The following is a 19,640-nucleotide window of genomic DNA, read 5'->3' on the forward strand; positions in this document are numbered from 1 at the left end:
CACTGCCTCTACCTTTACCCTTTATTCAGACTATTCATTCTTCTTCCCCTTATTCCCCTTCTTCTTCTACTAATAATAAGGAATCTCTTTACTGTGACATAGAGGATTCCTCTTCTTTTCTTGCTCTCTTCTCTTTCATATGAGCAGGAACAAGGAAAAAGGCACTCTTGTTGAAGCTGATCCTGAACCTGAAAGGACTCTGAAGAGGAAACTAAGAGAAGCTAAATTACAACAATCCAGGGGCAACCTTTTTGAAATTTTTGAACAAGAGAAGGAGATGGCACCCGAACCCAACAACAATAATGCAAGGAGAATGGCTGGTGATTTTACTAAACCCACGTCCAAGTTTGATGGAAGAAGCATCTCAATTCCTGCCATTGGAGCAAACAATTTTGAGCTGAAACCTCAATTAGTTGCTTTGATGCAACAGAACTGCAAGTTTCATGGACTTCCATCTGAAGATCCTTATCATTTTTTAACTGAGCTCTTGTAGATTTGTGAGACTGTTAAGACAAATGGAGTAGATCCTGAAGTCTACAGGCTCATGCTTTTCCCTTTTGCTGTAAGAGACAGAGCTAGAACATGGTTGGACTCACAACCTAAAGATAGCCTGGACTCCTGGGATAAGCTGGTCACGGCCTTCTTGGATAAATTCTTTCCTCCTCAAAAGCTGAGCAAGCTTAGAGTGGATGTTCAGACCTTCAAACAAAAAGATGGTGAATCCCTCTATGAAGCTTGGGAAAGATACAAGCAGATGACCAAAAAGTGTCCTTCTGACATGTTTTCAGAATGGACCATATTAGATATATTCTATTATGGTCTATCTGAGTTTTCCAAAATGTCATTAGACCATTCTGCAGGTGGATCCATTCACTTAAAGAAAATGCCTGCAGAAGCTCAAGAACTTATTGACATGGTTGCAAATAACCAATTCATGTACACTTCTGAGAGGAATTTCGTGAATAATGGGACGCCTCAGAGGAAGGGAGTTCTTGAAATTGATGCTTTGAATGCCATATTGGCTCAGAACAAAGTGTTGACTCAGCAAGTCAACATGATTTCTCAAAGTCTGAATGGATGGCAAAATGCATCCAACAGTAATAAAGAGGTAGTTTCTGAAGAAGCTTATGATCCTGAGAACCCTGTAATGGCAGAGGCTAATTACATGGGTGAACCTTATGGAAACACCTATAATTCATCATGGAGAAATCATCCAAATTTCTCATGGAAGAATCAACAAAAGCCTCAACAAGGCTTTAATAATGGTGGAAGAAACAGGCTCAACAATAACAAGCCTTTTCCATCATCTTCTCAGCAACAGACAGAGAATTCTGAGCAGAGCCCCTCTAATTTAGCAAATTTAATCTCTGATCTGTCAAAGGCCACCTTAAGTTTCATGAGTGAAACAAGGTCCTCCATCAGAAATTTGGAGGCACAAGTGGGCCAGCTGAGTAAGAAAGTCATTGAAACTCCTCCCAGTATTCTCCCAAGCAATACAGAAGAAAATCCAAAAGGAGAGTGCAAGGCCATTGATGTAATCAATATGGCCAAATGCACAAGGGAGGAGAAGGACAAAAATCCTAGTGAGGAAGACCTCCTGGGACGTCTCTCAAACAAGAAGGAGTTCCCTATTGATGACCTAAAGGAATCTGAGGCTCATATAGAGACCATAGAGATTCCACTAAATCTCCTTCTGCCATTCATGAGCTCTGAAAACTATTCTTCCTCAAGAGAGGATGAAGATGTAACTGGAGAGCAAGTTACTCAATATCTAGGAGCCATCATGAAGCTGAATGCCAAGTTGTTTGGTAATGAGACTTGGGAAAGTGAATCTCCCTTGCTCATTAGTGAACTAGATACATAGGTTCAGAAAACTTTACCTCAAAAGAGACAAGATCCTGGTAAATTCTTAATACCCTGTACCATAGGCACCATGACCTTTAACAAGGCTCTGTGTGACCTGGGGTCAGGCATAAATCTTATGCCACTCTCTGTAATGGAGAAACTAGAGATCATTGAGGTACAGCCTGCCTTATTCTCATTACAATTGGCAGACAAGTCAGTAAGACAAGCTTATGGATTAGTAGAAGACGTGTTGGTAAAGGTTAAAGGCCTTTACATTCCTGCTGATTTCATAATCTTAGACACCAGGAAGGAGGAGGATGAATGCATCATCCTTGGAAGACCTTTCCTAGCCACAGCAGAAGCTGTGATAGACGTTAACGGAGGTGAATTAGTCCTTCAATTGAATGGGGACTACCTTGTGTTTAAGGCACACGGCTATCCTTCTGTAACAAAGGAGAGTAAGCATGCAGAGCTTCTCTCAGTACAGAGTCAAACAGAGCCCCCACAATCAAACTCTAAGTTTGGTGTTGGGAGGCCACAACCAAACTCTAAGTTTGGTGTTGAACCCCCATATCCAAACTCTAAGTTTGGTGTTGAGAGTCCACAACATTGACTTGATCACCTTTGTGGCTCCAAGAGAGCCCACTGTCAAGCTAGTGACACTAAAAGAGCGCTTATTGGGAGGCAACCCAATTTTATTTATCTAATTTTATTTTTTATTTTATTATTCTTTTATGTTTTATTATGTTCATGATCATGTGGAGTCACGAAAAAAATATTAAAATTAAAAACAGAATCAAAAATAGTAGAAGAAAAATCAAACCCTGGAGGAAGGACTTACCGACGTTTAAATGCCAGTAAGGAGCATCTGGCTGGCGTTCAATGCCAGAACAGAGCATGGATCTAGCACTGAACGCCAGAAGCAAGCAACATCCTGGCGTTTGGATGCCAGAAATGTGCCCTGAGGAAAGCTGGCGCTGAACGCCAGTAACAAGCATGGAACTGGTGTTCAACGCCAGAAACATGCTACACATGGGCGTTGAACGCCCAGAACGTGCACCACTTCGGTGTTTAAATGTCAGAATGGTATGCTAAGGCATTTTACATGCCTAATTGGTGCAGGGATGTAAATCCTTGACACCTAAGGATCTGTGGACCCCACAAGATCCCCACTTATCTCACCCTCTCTCTCTCTCCATTCATGGTCATCCCTTCTGTTTTTCATTCACCACTCACATCTATCCACTCTTCCCCATACACCCCACCTACCTTCAAAATTCAAATTCACTTTCCCACCCAATCCCACCCATGTAGCCGAATACACACATCCCTCCATCTCCTCCATATCTTCTTCTTATTCTTCATATTTTCTTTCTTCTCTTGCTCGAGGGCGAGTAATTTTCTAAGTTTGGTGTGGTAAAAGCATAGCTTTTTGTTTTTCCATAACCATTGATGGCACCTAAGGCCAGAAAAATCTCAAAAAAAAAAAAGAAAAAAAAAAGAGAAAAGGAAAGACAAAAGCTTCCACCTCTGAGTCATGGGAGATGGAAAGACTCATCTAAAGGGTTTATAGCTCAGTGGTAGAATATTTGACTGCAAATCAAGAGATCCTTGAGATACCTCAGGGGATAAATTGTCCTCCACACAATTATTGGGAGCAACTAAGGATAGGAGCACCAAAATTACTAGGGATCATGCAACAGAACCAAGGAAGAGACATAGAGGAGCTCAAAGAGCACCATTGGTTCTTCAAGAAGGCGCCACCCTCACTAAGGTGGACTCATTCCTTGTTCTTATTTCTCTGTTTTTTGATTTTTATGTTATATGTTCATCTATGTTTTGTGTCTCTACTTCATGATCATTAGTAGTTAGTAACTATGTCTTAAAGTTACGAATAATTCCATGAATCCTTCACCTCTCTTAAAAGAAAAATGTTTCTAATTCAAAAGAACAAGAAGTATATGATTTTCAAATTTATCCTTGAATTTAGTTTAATTATATTGATGTGGTGACAATGCTTTTTGTTTTCTGAATGAATATTTGAACAGTGCATATTTTTGACCTTGTTGTTTATGAATGTTAAAATTTGTGACTCTTGAAAGAATGATGAACAAAGAGAAATGTTATTGATGATCTGAAAAGTCATAAAATTGATTCTTAAAGCAAGAAAAAGCAGTGAATAGCAAAAGCTTGCGAAAAGAAAAGAAAAAAAAATTGGTGAAAAAAATAGAAAGAAAAAGAAAAAGCAAGCAGAAAAAGTCAATAGCCCTTAAAACCAAAAGGCAAGGGTAAAAAGGATCCCAGGCTTTGAGCATCAATGGATAGGAGGGCCCAAGGAAATAAATCCAGGCCTAAGTGGCTAAATCAAGCTGTCCCTAACCATGTGCTTGTGGCATGCATGTCCAAGTGAAAAGCTTGAGATTGAGTGGTTAAAGTCGTGATTCATAGCAAAAAGAGTGTGCTTAAGAGCTCTGTATACCTCTAACTGGAGACTCTAGCAAAGCTGAGTCACAATCTGAAAAGGTTCACCCAGTCATGTGTCTGTGGCATTTATGTAATCGGTGGTAATACTGGAAAACAAAGTGCTTAGGGCCACGGCCAAGACTCATAATAGTAGTTGTGTTCAAGAATCAACAAACTTAACTAGGAGAATCAATAACACTATCTGAAATTCTAAGTTCCTCAAGATGCCAATCATTCTAAACTTCAAAGGAAAAAGTGAGATGCCAAAACTGTTCAGAAGCAAAAAGCTACAAGTCCCGCTCATCTAATTAGAATTAATATTCATTGATATTTTGGAATTTATAGTATATTCTCTTCTTTTTATCCTAATTGATTTTCAGTTGCTTGGGGACAAGCAACAATTTAAGTTTGGTGTTGTGATGAGCGGATAATTTATACGCTTTTTGGCATTGTTTTTAGGTAGTTTTTAGTATGATCTAGTTACTTTTAGGCATGTTTTCATTAGTTTTTATGATAAATTCACATTTCTGGACTTTACTATGAGTTTGTGTGTTTTTCTGTGATTTCAGGTATTTTCTGACTGAAATTGAGGGACTGAGCAAAACTCTAATAAGAGGCTGACAAAGGACTGCTGATGCTGTTGGAATCTGACCTCCCTGCATTCGAAATGAATTTTCTGGAGCTACAAAACTCCAACTGGCGCGCTCTCAACGGCGTTAAAAAGTAGACATCTAGAGCTTTTCAGCAATATATAATAGTCCATACTTTATTTGGAATTTGATGACGTAAACTGGCGCTCAACGCCAGTTCTATGCTGCATTCTGGAGTCAAACGCCAGAAACACGTCACGAACCAGAGTTGAACGCCCAAAACACGTTACAACTTGGCGTTCAACTCCAAGAGAAGCCTCAGCTCGTGAATAGATCAAGCTCAGCCCAAGAACACACCAATTGGGCCCCGGATGTGGATTTATGCATCAATTACTTACCTCTGTAAACCATAGTAGCTAGTTTAGTATAAATAGAACTTTTTACTAGTGTATTAGCAATCTTTGGACGTTTAGTTCTTAGATCTGGGGGCTGGCTATTCGGCCATGCCTGGACCTTTCACTTATGTATTGTCAATGGTGGAGTTTCTACACACCATAGATTAAGGGTGTGGAGCTCTGTTGTACCTCAAGTTTTAATGCAATTACTACTATTTTCTATCCAATTCGATTTATTCCTATTTTAAGATATTCGTTGCACTTCAACTTGATGAATGTGATGATCCATGACACTCATCATCATTCTCACCTATGAACGCGCGTGACTGACAACCACTTTCGCTCTACCTTAGATCGAGCGCATATCTCTTGGATTCCTTAATTAGAATCTTCGTGGTATAAGCTAGAATTGATGGCGGCATTCATGGGAATCCGGAAAGTCTAACCTTGTCTGTGGTATTCCGAGTAGGATTCCAGGCTTGAATGACTGTGACAAGCTTCAAACTCGCGATTGCTGTGTGTGATGACAAACGCAAAAGAATCAAGGGATTCTATTCCAACATGATCGAGAACCGACAGATGATTAGCCGTGCTGTGACAGAGCATTTGGACCTTTTTCACTGAGAGGATGGGATGTAGCCATTGACAATGGTGATGCCCTACATACAGCTTGCCATAGAAAGGAATGATGAAAAACTAGAAGGAAGAAGTAGGGAAGCAGAGATTCAGAAGGAACTCAGCACCTCCATACACCTATCCGAAATTCCCACCATTGGATTACATGAGTAACTTTATCTTTATTTTATGTTTATTTACTATTATTTGATTTTCGAAATTCCATAATCAATTATTATCCGCCTGACTGAGATTTACAAGGTGGCCATAGCTTGCTTCATACCAACAATCTTTGTGGGATCGACCCTTACTCACGTAAGGTTTATTACTTGGACGACCCAGTACACTTGCTGGTTAGTTGAGCGAAGTTGTGGAAAGAAAGTGCTGAGTTAACAGATGCACATACCAAAGAGCCATTATTGATGATCACAATTTCGTCCACTAATAGACAATCAGAATATGAGTCCCCGAAAACAGAGAAATTGTCCATAAATACTTCTAGGAACTTCTCAATCATATCTGAAAAAATGGAAAGCATGCACCTTTGGAATATAGTAGGTGCATTGCACAATCCGAAGGGCATCCTCCGATAAGCAAATACATCATATGGACAAGTAAATGAAGTTTTTTCCTGATCCTTGAGATCTACAATAATCTGGTTGTAGCCCAAATATCTGTCCAGAAAATGGTAGTACTCATGTTCTGTTAATCTTTCAAGCATCTGGTCCATGAAGGGTAAGGGAAAGTGGTCCTTCCGAGTGGCTTCATTAAGTTTCCAGTAGTCAATGCACATACGTCATCCGGTCACCGTTCTTGTGGGTATCAATTCATTTTTCTCATTTGCCACAACAGTGATCCCTCCCTTCTTGGGAACTACTTGCACTGGGCTTACCCAAGGGCTTTCCGAGATGGGGTAGATCACCCCAGCTTGCCATAACTTCAACACTTCTTTCTATACCACTTCATTCATAGTTGGGTTCAGGCTCCTTTGTTGCTGTCTTGAGGGTTTGGCATCCTCTTCAAGTAAGATTTTATGCATGCACATTGAAGGACTGATCCCCTTTAAATCTGAAAGTGTCCAGCCTATGGCATCCTTGTGTTGTCTCAGCACTTGGATAAGTTCCTCTTCTTGTTCCTTACTCAGACTTGAATTTATGATCACTGGGTAGGTGTTGTTGTCACCCAGATATGCATACTTCAAGTTGGGTGGTAAGGCTTTTAGCTCTAGCTTTGGTGACTCTGCATCTTTGTTGTCTGTGGTAGTTGGCATGATTGAGTTCCTCATGGTTGTTTGTGGTAATTTTCCATCTGATGCTTGCTCCAGCTCAATGTTTCCTTTGCATTGTTCTTCTCCCATAACTTCTTGAACTATCTGTTCCATGGTGTCTACCAGCATGCATTCTCCTATGGGTTCCTTGCGGTAACTCATTTCTTTGAAGATGTTGAAGACCATTTTTTCTTGATGCAATCTCAAGATTAATTCCCCTTTCTGCACATCGATGATGGCTCCAGCAGTGGCTAGAAATGGTCTTCCTAGGATAATTAATGTGTTGGCCTCTTCTTCCATGTCCAGCATAACAAAATCAGCAGGGAAAATGAACTCCCCCACTTTCACTAATAAGTCTTCCACCACCCCATGTGGAAACTTAAATGTTCTGTCAGCCAATTGGAGTGCCATTCTTGTTGGCTTGGCTTCCTCAATCTTCATCCTTCTCATCATGGTTAGAGACATAAGATTTATGCTAGCTCCCAAATCACACAAAGCTTTCTCAATAGTGATGTCCCCTATGATGCAGGGGATTTGAAAACTCCCTGGGTCTTTTAGCTTTTGAGGCAACTTCTTCTGTATGATGGCACTGCATTCTTCAGTCAACACTATGGTTTCTTTTGCCTCCCAGTTCCTCTTTTTGGTTATGAGCTCCTTCAAGAACTTGGCATAAAGTGGCATTTGTTCTAATGCCTCAGCGAATGGTATGTTGATTTGGAGCTTCTTGAAGATCTCTAGGAACTTAGAGAACTGGCCATCCTTCCCATCTTTTCTCAATCTTTGTGGGTATGGTGCCTTTGGCACATAGGGCTTCAAAACTGGTTTTGGTGGAGGTAAAACTGCGGCTCCCCTTCATCCTCGTTTCCATGTTTTGGTGTAACCTCTTCATGACTATCTTTGCTTGGGCTCCTTCCTCTACAACTTTCCCACTTCTTAGAGTTATGGCTTTGCATTCCCCTCTTGGGTTAGCCAAGGTATCGCAGGGAAATGTGTGTATGGAAAGTGGAATTTGCTTGGACAAAATTCCCACTTGTGCTTCCAACTTTGAGATTGCTGCACCTTGATTTTTCAGATTTAACCTGTATTCCTCTTGATTAGTGTCTATCCTTCTGTCAGTTTATGCTTGTCAGTCCATGAGGGAAGAGACTGCCCCTAAAATCTAGGATGATAGTTGTGCTATTGCAGTCTCTATCCTCTCAAAGTTACTTTTGATTTCGCATGGTTGCATAGTTGAGGATGGTGCATCTTGATTGAGGTTGTTATGCATGGATTAGTTGCTATGGTATGATGTGTTTTGTGAGTTATGGTATGGTCTATGGTTCCCTGTTTGATGGTTGGGGTTGTGTTTTTGTTTATTTTATGGATAAGGCTTGTTGTGGTCCTGGTTGTAGTTTTGTTGATTTCTCCACCCAAAGTTTGGGTGGTTCTTCCAACCTGGGTTGTATATCTTAGAGTGTGGGTCATATGGTGTTCTGCATGAATTGTGTACATAATTAACTTGTTCCCAGTCACCTTCAGATTCTGATGTATTTCCTTCTTGTTGAAGAGTTTGATCTTGAATAACTAAGGCTTGGTTGGCCTACATCCTCTTGGTTAGGGCTGCTATTTATGTTGCAATTGCCTTATTCTGAGCTAACAAAGCATCTACAGAGTTAAGTTCTAGCACTCCCTTCTTTTGAGTCCTTTTTGAGGCATAGAAATACTCATTTTCAGCTACAGTCTCAATGACATTTATGGCCTCTTCAATGGTTTTCTTTTTGTTGAGTGATCCTCCTGAAGAATGATTCATTGCCTTCTTTGCTGCATAGGATAGTCCCTCATAAAAGATATGTAGTTGTACCCACTCATTGAACCTTTCCTGTGAGCATCTTCTTGTTAGATCTTTGAATCTCTCCCAGGCCTCATAGAGTGTTTCTCCATCTTGTTGTATGAAAGTTTGCACCTCAGCTCTCAGCTTATTAATTCTTTGTGGAGGGTAAAATCTTGCAAGGAATCTGTTCACGACCTCCTCCCATGTAGTTAGGCTATCCTTGGGGAATGATTCCAACCACTTTGCTGCCTTATCTCTGAGTGAGAAAGGGAATAAGAGTAGTTTGTAGATGTCAGGGTGTACCCCATTGGACTTTACAGTATCACATATCCTCAAGAATGTGCTGAGATGTTGATTAGGATCTTCTTGGGCACTTCCTCCATATGAGCAATTATTCTAAACAAGTGTGATGAGCTGAGGCTTCAGCTCAAAGTTATTGGCATGAATTGTTGGCTTTAGGATGCTGCTGCCACAATTCCCTGGATTTGGGTTGATGTAGGAGCCTAAGACTCTCCTATCTTGCCCATCATGATTGATTGGGCCTCCTCTGGCATGGTTATGAACCTCTTCCTCATGATGATTCTCCATATTCTCCTCCATGTTTGTTTCAAAATACTCTTTCTCTTCCTCAGCACCAACGACTCTCTTTCCTCTTGCTTCCCTCCTTAATCTAAAGAAGGTTCTCTCAGGTTCAGAATCAAAGGAAGTTGAAGCTCCGCTTCTCCTACCTGTCATACAATCAATCAAGACAAAAAGCAAGAAAGAAAGTGGGTGAATGAATTACTTTGTTAGAGTGATTGTTATTGTGAGTGGTGCAAATGATCAAACATTTAGAAGGGTGGAAATGTGGATAATCAAAGAAGAAAGAAATAGAGCTTAAAATAAAATAAAAAAATGCTAAATAAAAGAAATTAAAATAACAAGGAAATTAAATTGCTTAATCTAGCTCTCCAATCAATTAATCACTGTCAAATTTAAGCCAATCCCCAGCAACGGCGACATAAAACTCGATGACCCTAATTCACTGCCCCTTTTAAAATTTTAGTGAATCGGTTCTTTTGGCAAGCGCACCAAAATTATCGCCAAGTAATAACCCACAGAGGAGTGGGATCGTATCCACAGAGATTGACAAATCCAAGCAGTTTTAATTGATTGATGAATTAGTCAAGCGGGTCAATAAGATTGTGAAGTGCAGAATTGTAAATAGCATAAATGTAAATGACTAGAATATAAAGAAAAGCAATAAAGTGCAGAATTAGAAATTGCAGAATGTAAAGTGCTGAATCATAAATGACTTGAATGTAAATGGGAATGGGGAATTGTAGAATATAAAATTAAGCTATAAAGAAATGGATACATAAGAATGGGGAAATTCATTGAGATTGGGAGATGTTATCTCTTTGGATCAAATCTAGCTTATATCTTCTTCAATCATGCAACTCACTGACCTCTTGTCAATCATGATTGATTGAGCCCCAATCCCTTGGTGGCTCAATCTCTCAGATATTGATCAATAGCCAATTCTTTGGTCTAATTGCTCATAAAGAGAGATATGCTTAGTCCCTGATTATACCACACACCCTTGTAGGTCCAGGTAGAGGGGGGATTATATGTCACGTATCCCATCACCAAAACCCAGAATCTACTCAAATGTGAGAAAGGATTTCAAGTATGGTTTCATGTTTCCTTTTCCAAGGTTCCCATGAAACCCAATTGCATTCAATCTCTTTCCCAAGATGATTGAACACTAAGCATTAAGAACGAAATTCCTCCTAGCAAATCAAGAGAAGATGAAGAGATGAAGAATTTCACTATTATCAATCCATCAAGTACAACAGAGCTCCCTCTCTCAATGAGAGGGAAATTACCAACTCATAGCTTAGAAAGTACTCAAAAGTGGAATGTAAAAGTGGATTTAGAACTAACTGCTTAACCCCTCTTCAATACTCTTTGGGGATATTTATACTACTCCTAGCGAAAATAAAGAAATTACAAAAGTGAACAAGGGAAAATACATTTTGGAGCGAAAGAAAGAACTCAATAAACGTGACTCCTTAGCTGGCATGTGGCTGGCACTTCATTAGCGTGTCACGTGCCCTTCAAAATGGCTTAGCGTGCCATGCTCAATCCTTCAAGTGGCACGTTTGTCCCTTGTTAACCTTGGCGTGCCATGCCTTTGAACTCAAGTGGCACGCCATAGTGACATTCTTGTGTTGGCGTACCACGCCTTCGAGCTCAAGTGGCATGCCCTTTGATTTTTCCACTTCATTTGCCTCTGGAAAGTTGAACTAGCGTGGCACGCCCAGGGTCTGGCGTGCCACACCCCTTGTGATGTGCTTGGCTAAGCTCTCTGGAAAGTTACACTAGCGTGGCACGCCCGGGCTCTGGCATGCCACGCCCCTTTGTGAGTGAGTGGATCCTCTGTTTGGCGTGCCACACCACGAACTCAAGTGGCACGCCCCAATGATGCTTTGGCCTCTGAATGACACTGGCGTGCCACGCCTGATTGCTCAAGTGGCACGTCTAAGTGAAGAATAGTGATTGGTGTGCCACGCATTCGATACTAAGTGGCACGCCCCATGTAATTGGCCTCTTCCACCCTCTCTGAAAACTTATACCAGTGTGCCATGCCTAAAGGTTGGCGTGCCACGCCCATGATCTTGTCTCGCTCCAGTAACTGACATGCCACGCCTTGGCCTTCAAGTGGCACGCCAAATTGACTTTTTGGAACTGGCGTGCCACACCTTCGACACCAAGTGGCACGCCCAGTCCTCAATTGCCTTCAGTCCCTTATCTGGATCATTGTACTAGCGTGCCACGCCATGTTGCTCAAGTGGCACGCCCATGTATTTGTGCATTCTTCAAGCTTGGCGTGCCACGCCTGGGACTTCAAGTGGCACGCCAAAAAGTGACTTTTGGAGATGGCGAGCCACGCCTTCGACACCAAGTGGCACGTCCAAGTGAGGTTGAGGGGTCAGGCGTGCCATGCCCAACCTGGCATGCCATGCCCCTTTTGTGTCCTCCGTTTTGCTCTCTGATATTTTGTTCTAGCGTGCCACGGCTAATCCCTGGCGTGCCACGCCCATATGCATGCTTGAATCTCCCTTTTGGAATTTAGTACTGGCGTGCCACGCTTAGCTCCTGGCATGCCACGCCAGTGCATTTTTGTGGCGTTTTTCCCCAAGTGACACGCCAGCCTCACACGCCCAGCTTCTTGTTTGTCTTCTTCCCATTTTGACACCTTTTCACCTACAATTCAGCACAACTCATCCCAAAGTAGTGTACCATAATATTCATCAAATAATGCACGAATTGTACTGATCAAATGAGATTTGTGCTCTTTTATGGTCTTCTTTATGCAAGAAAGAAGGGTAGATGATGCAAGTCATCACATATCACACAAGAACAAAAATTGTGGTTGAAAATGTGCAACCATACAATTAAAGCTCAAATTTCATTAGGTATTTTGTTCAAGCTCTTTTTTATGTTCCATAAAAAGATACTTCAAGCAAGTTTAAAAACAAGTTTTCAAATCTAATAAATGGAATGCCCTAAAAGGAATTTCTTGAAAACTCTTTGTTGTTTTAACCAAAATTATTTACTCTACCATGCGAATGCAAACTTTTACCAAAAAATCAACTATAACAAGCTAAGATATATACACAAGCAAACTAAGCAAAATGTAATGCAATAAAATACTAACAAATATTCACAAAATATAACTATTAAGAACTAGAAAATAATGCAAAGTGTTGAGAAAGAGAAAGTTACGTCCCAAAAATTGTGGATCCTATATTCCCCCACACTTAAACAATAGCATGTTCTCATGCTAAACCAACAAGGAAAAGGATAAAAAAGGGTAATCAAGTTATTAAATGAAACTATCTATATGCATGCAAGTATGTGTATATGCTATCTATAACTATATATCTATCAATACTATAGTATCTATATGAAATTGGTGAAAACAAAACAATCAAATTCCCAAGCAAGTATAGACAAATAGGGCAAAGGAAAGAATTGATCCAATGCAAGCAAGATCTAAAGAACTGACTCAAATTTCAAAATGAAGCAACTTGCAAGAATTCATGATAAGAAGTGAAAACATAGAATTCGAGTAATTGAACCTCACTAGGTGTGTATATACTCTAATCACTCGGTGTCTACGGGTCAATCCACTCAAATCTCCTCTAATCTTGCTTTCAAGGTTTTGCTTTACATCTAACAATCAATAAACAAGTGATGCATGAATGCAATTATCATGAGGACTTATTAGGGTTGTAATGGAGTTAGGGTTAAGGTGGGATAGATATGGCTAGGTGGACTAAAATGATTGAATCCTTGATTAGTTTAAGTATCCAACTCAACCTATATCAACCTAATAGCAAAGATGTGCAATCCTAACCTTCTATCATTTCTTTTTCACCAAGACTCATGTATGCTTTATCTTTCACATCACATATGCATCTCTTATTCACTGCTCTTTTCTTTGGGGCAACTTTTGTTCCCTTTTTATTGATGAAGTTTTTTTTGAAAGCCAAGATGATGACCATGTGTGCGTGCGCACGGAGTGTTGTGCGTATGCGCAGAATGAAAATATGGTGGGGTGCGCGTGAATAGAGGTTGTGAGCGCTGCGAACAGAGCGTGGTACAACGGGTGTGCGTATGCACACTACTGTGCGCTCGCACAGAGGGGAAAAACAGGAGAAGTGTGCGTACGCACGAGGCTGTGCGCACGTACAGAACTCTGTTTCTGCAATATTTTTAAAATCTCTAAGGCACCAACCATGGTATCAATCAAAGGTTTTCAATCCCAAAACATATCATTCATCAAAAACACATGATCAAACATAAAATGCAACTAATTTAAACCTAGAATGCAATCAAATTAAGCTAATTAAAGAGACAAAATTCAATAAACAAAACTAAAAGAAAGAAGGGTTGAAAGGATATTACCATGGTGGGGTGTCTCCCACCTAGCACTTTGGTTTTAAGTCCTTAAGTTGGACTTTTGGTTGTAGAAATGTATTCCCAGATCCCACACTTTAGTTTCCCCATCATCCTCTTGTTGACTTTCACTTGTTCCCTTGGAGGAACAGCCTCTCCAAGCACCTTTGACGCACTCACTTGAATCTTGTGATCCCCCTAATTGGACTTTGCACCACTCATGCCTTGAATTTCTTTGACAACCAACACCCGATCTTTCACCATTTAGCACTCCAAAAAGCATCTTATGTTGGTGATCCATCTCTAAGTGAGCATATTGGTATGGGCCTATGAAGCTCATGGGAGAAATTGTTACCCACTCAAATTGCCCTTGAATTGGAGTCACTCTTGTAAACTCTTGCATGTATGCTTCCACTTCTTGGATGATCACCTCTTCTTCACCATCTTTTCCAAGCTCTTCCTTATCTCTCTCAAACTCAAGAGTGGAAGGTTCTTCAAGATCATTAAGGGGATTGACCAAGGTGGACAAAAAATCATTGATGATGCAACCCACTCACTGCAATATTTTGGATCTATGGCCACGATTTTTTTAGTCACGGAGGTCTATGGTCACGGTTTTTTACCGTGACTAAAAAATAAAGCTATGGTCACGGTTTTTAGAAAAAGGGTGACCATAGAGTACCTATGGTCACGGTTTTTAAAAAAGGGTGGCCTAAAAAGGTCTATGGTCACAGTTTTTGGGGGTGACCTAAAGGGGGTCTATGGTCACAGTTTTTTGGGGTGACCAAAAAGGGTCTGTGGTCATGGTTTTTCAAAAAAGGGTGACCTAAAAGGATCTATGGTCACGGTTTTGGAGGGTGACCTAAAGAGGTCTATGGTCACGGTTTTGAGGGATGACCTAAAAGGGTCTATGGTCATGGTTTTTGGGGTGACCTAAAGCGGTCTATGATCACGGTTTTTTATAGTGACCAAAAAGGGTCTATGGTCATGGTTTTGGGGGGTGACCTAAAGAGGTCTATGGTCACAGTTTTGAGGGGTGATCTAAAGGGGTTTATGGTCACGGTTTTGGGGGGTGACCTAAAAGGGTCTATGGTCACGGTTTTAGAGTGCGACTAAAAAGGGTCTATGGTCACGGTTTTAGAGTGCGACCTAAAGGGTCTATGGTCATGGTTTTTCGAAAGGGTGACCTAAAAGGGTTTATGGTCACGGTTTTTGGAGGTGACCTAAAGCGGTCTATGGTCACGGTTTTGGGGGGTGACCTAAAGGGGTCTATGGTTACGATTTTTCGAAAGGGTGACCAAAAAGGGTCTATGGTCTCGGTTTTGGGAGGTGACCTAAAGCGGTCTATGGTCATGGTTTTGGGGGGTGACCTAAAAGGGTGTATGGTCACAGTTTTTTGAAAGGGTGACCTAAAAGAGTCTATGGTCACGATTTTAGAAGTTGATCTAAAAAGATTTATAGTCACGATTTTAGGAGTGATTTAAAGGGGTCTATATTTTTTATAATTTTAAATATTTTATATATTTAAAATTTAAAAATTTTAATAATTAAAAAATAATAAAAATTTTATATAATTAACTTTAAATATTAAAATTTTAAATCTAATTTTATAAATAAAAAATTAAATTAAATACTATTAATTTTAAATTAAAAAATTATTTAAAATTTAAAATTAATTAATAAATTAATAAATAAATATTATATTTTAAAAATAATTTAAATAAATTATAGTTAATTTTTAATTAAAATTCTACCTTCTAATTTTATTAAAATTTTTAAACTACTCTAATTCTAATTCTAATGTTAACTCTAATTACTATTCAAAAATACTAACTAAGATTTTGATCATTTGAATATAAATTAATTAAAGATCAAATGCCCCAACACAGTCATTTTTTTTTCAAGTCACCAACGTATAACACTTCGCTCTCACAACCAAATCAGAGAAGAACATATTAATTCGTTCTCACCACCGACACTTCGCGCCACTCAATCCCAAATCGGAGGAAGGTTTCGCCGTCACCACTCACCATGCACTACTCGCCACTCCACCAGAACCGTAGCTCCCTCTTCGCTGTGTGCTCACCGTTCTTCTTCCTCGCTCAACACTCACCACTCACCACTCACCACTCACCACTCGAGAACCATTGCTCCTCTTCGCTGCATGCTTACATCGGGAAGACTCTGTGGTCCGCACCGTCGTCCCTTCGCTCACCATTGTCGAGAAGGTATGTATTCACCTTCATTTGGTTCTAAAATTTGAGAGGGTTCCGATTTTAGGGTTTTCATTTTAGGGGTTTGGCTATTGTTGCGGTGCAGGTGAAATCGTACCCAACACTCCGTTCAAACAGGTGAGCTTGGCCACTACCAACCTTGCCCCGGGTTTCAGGAAGTTCTTAACTGGTACGTTGGCTATTATGTTTGCAGAGCACTCTGTTTAGACAGAATATGCGTGTTGCCTTCTCTATTGTATGATATATGATATGATATTATTTGAATATTCTGCTTTACACCATTTGGTTAATCTATATGCATGCCCCCATGAATTGAGGAAAGCCAGTTAGCGCAGATGTACATACAAGAACTGAAGTTAAAGAAAAACGAAAATTATTGTTGCTTTTTGTTTCACATTGGATGGGAAATTTCATGTTAGTTTTGATTAGATCATTATAATCCTCCGAAAATGGATTATTTGAGTATTTCAGGTTTGACAGCAGAAGGGATTATAAGACTAGCTAACAAGGAGTGTCTCTAATATGTGAATTTGCTTTCATTTCTTGACGAGGTTTCAATCTCGTGTGTATATATATAATTTTTGAATACTGAATAAATAATTGTAAATAACTACTATAGTGGACAAAAAAAAAAAAAAAAACTACAATAGTATTCTTTTCGGGTATAAATAGATTCAGATGATTTCTTTTCCAGCAATTCGTTCCAATCCTGTTTGTCTGTTTATGTGTTTCCTTTCTAATTTTTCATTTTCTTGATCAGGGGTCTGTTGCCACAACAAATAATACATCTGTCTCGTCCCTCACATTTTATTCATCATGAATGAGGGGATGCATTACTAAGATTTTTACCAAAACTTAGTCACCAGTTGAAGCCTTTCAGAGCCATATTCCAGTATGCATTTTCATCATTGTTTCACACTGCTATCGCTGATCATATGGTACATTTTTATTATGTCATCTTAAAAGAAATTTATTCTTGATATAAGTTTTATGTTTATCACTCTATCAGGCTATCACTGTCAAAGCAAATAATAATTAAGGAACTTTATTTCTAATGACATGTTAGGTCTTTGGCTTAATTAATAATTTCTATATCTTTAGGTGGGAATGCGCTCAGATTACTATATTTAATATAGTCTACAAAACCTATTTTAATCACATATATATGCTATTTATCTATATGGAAATAAAGCAGTATATAATGGCCCAAACAAGAAAGAAGTAATATAAAATACTTACTGAGGACCAAAGAATTATGTATAGTCTCACCCAAATTAAAGCCTAAAGATATGACTTTGTTAATTATTAGTTACTTTGAATTATATTATTAGTTGCTTTGAATTATAAAGGATTCTTTTCACAATTGCTTCAGTGCCATATGTTCCTAATTTGCAATAAATAAGCTTTCCCTTCACCTTATTTGGATCTAAGGAACCTCCAAAGCAGTATCTATATCTATGCATTAATTAAATTCTTCTTTGTCTATATGTTGACTTATTTTGTTTATGTATTCCAATTACAGTAAAACAGGATTTTTTTCTTCTCATTGGCTTCCGCAACATTCCTAAAAGACTAAAGCCTCTTCTTCGCAGCACAGGTTAGCTTAACTTATCTGCTTCCTTTTGATTTTCCTTTTTATTTTTATGTTGTCATGAAACTAAGGTTGGGTTTGGTCTAATGAAGAAAAATAAATGTAAGTGTTTATGTCTAATGTGACTTTGCTTTGCATGTTAATGAAGCAGGTGTTGAGCTTTCATATGGTAAAGTGGTTGAAACAAAAGTTTTCGACTGTTGAGAAGGAAGAATAGCAATACCAGAAACAATCTATTCTGGCAGAGTCTGAATTGTATTGCCGTCACGCTTGTGGAACAATTCTGTTAATAATTTCTACTTAGTGTTAGTGTGTATATCACTGTATAAAACTGAGATTGAGACAACTGTATTCACTCAACTATATTGATATGTTAGTTGGTTACTTTAATCACAACTTATCTTAATTGTTGATTATTATTTTTCATTTTTAGATTTATTTTGTAATTATCATCATTTTGGGATGTGATTATGCTTTAAAAAAAATTAAATCTCATAAAATAAAATAGGCTATGGTCACGGTTTTTTACCGTGACCATAGATAAGGCTATGGTCACGGTTTTAAGGTGGAGTGATCATAGAGGCTAACCGTGACCATAGATAAGACAATGGTCACGATTTTAAGGAGGGGTGACCATAGAGGCTATGGTCACGGTTTAAGGAGGGGTGACCATAGAGTTATGGTCACGGTGAAAACCGTGACCATAGATAAGGCTATGGTCACGATTTTCAGGAAGGGTGACCATAGAGGCTATGGTCACGATAAAAACCGTGACCATAAATAAGGCTATGGTCACAGTTTTTACGCGTGACCATAGATTAACCTATAGTCATGGTGAAAAATCGTGGCCTAAAGTGTCGGAATTTGAAAATTGTAACCGTGATCATAGAAACCGTGGCCATAGATAAAAAAACCGTGACCATAGACCTATGGCTACGAGAGAATATGCCACGATAAAAAACCGTGATCATAGGTCCAAAACCGTGACCATAGATCTATGGTCACCCTTTTCAGTAGCTATGGTCACGGTTTTTTACCGTGTCCATAGTCCTTTTTTTTGTAGTGACTTCTTAATCAAACTCTCAATTCTCCATTTACCTTTTCTGGTTTACTAGTTCTACTTTCCTCCTCTTTTTGCTCATGCCTTGGCTCCTCTTCTTCTTTCCGTTGAGGCTCCATGTTTTCCTTCTCACTACACTGCTTCATCGATCCTCCATATCCTTCAAGGGGGATGTCTTGATTGCTTGAGTGTAGCAAGGTTAAGCGATTCACCGCTTCGGCTATGGTGGCCATGAACTCCCCTTACATCCTTCGGAACCCTTCTTGCTCTTGGAGGAATGCTTGAAGGTCTTATTCCTCTTGGAGCAAAGGTTGAAAAACTTCACATTGAGGTGGAAAAGAAGGTTCAAAGGTTGGGAGAAATGTTGTATATGTGGGAGGTAGTTCATGTGGGTAGGGATATTGGGGTGGTGTATAAGGGTGTGGTGGTTCATATGGTTGGTAGCAAGGTGTATAGACATTTTGATTCCATGGAGGTGTATGATATAGTACTTGAAGGTTGGCTGGTTGAGGGTTGTGTATGGGGTATCTCTCATATCCTTGGGTTTGATATTCACATAGAGGAGGGTTTAGCTCATTGTAGTATGTGGGAGGTGTTTGTCATGAGTGCTGCTCATACACAATTGGTTCCTCCCTTAATTGATTCTCCACTCCATGCAATAATCCCAATTTGAATTCATCATACCCTACAAAACAATCACAACCAAGCTCCAAGCAACAAGGGTGATATCTCATAGAAAAAGTAGAAAATAAAAGTAAAAGACATCAATAAAACAAGAAAACAAACACCTAAACATTAGCAAAAACAACCAAATAACCAAAGA

At 39.4% G+C, this 19,640-nt stretch overlaps 1 long non-coding RNA gene and 1 other non-coding gene across 2 annotated transcripts; one reads left to right on the forward strand and one right to left on the reverse strand.

Annotated features, from left to right (window-relative positions):
- Nucleotides 1–676: 676 nt before the first annotated feature.
- LOC112699976 (small nucleolar RNA R71) lies at nt 677–780 on the reverse strand. The gene has a single exon (XR_003152905.1). It is a non-coding gene; the product is annotated as a small nucleolar RNA R71 (small nucleolar RNA).
- A 15,037-nt stretch (nt 781–15,817) lies between these two features.
- Nucleotides 15,818–18,150, forward strand: LOC112696605 (uncharacterized). The gene is made up of 5 exons (XR_003150802.2): nt 15,818–16,160; nt 16,252–16,335; nt 16,927–17,104; nt 17,689–17,763; nt 17,909–18,150. It is a non-coding gene; the product is annotated as an uncharacterized lncRNA (long non-coding RNA).
- The last annotated feature ends 1,490 nt before the right edge of the window (nt 18,151–19,640 follow it).

The sequence above is a fragment of the Arachis hypogaea genome, chromosome 6 (assembly GCF_003086295.3).
Source record: "Arachis hypogaea cultivar Tifrunner chromosome 6, arahy.Tifrunner.gnm2.J5K5, whole genome shotgun sequence".
Taxonomy (NCBI): Eukaryota; Viridiplantae; Streptophyta; class Magnoliopsida; order Fabales; family Fabaceae; genus Arachis; species Arachis hypogaea.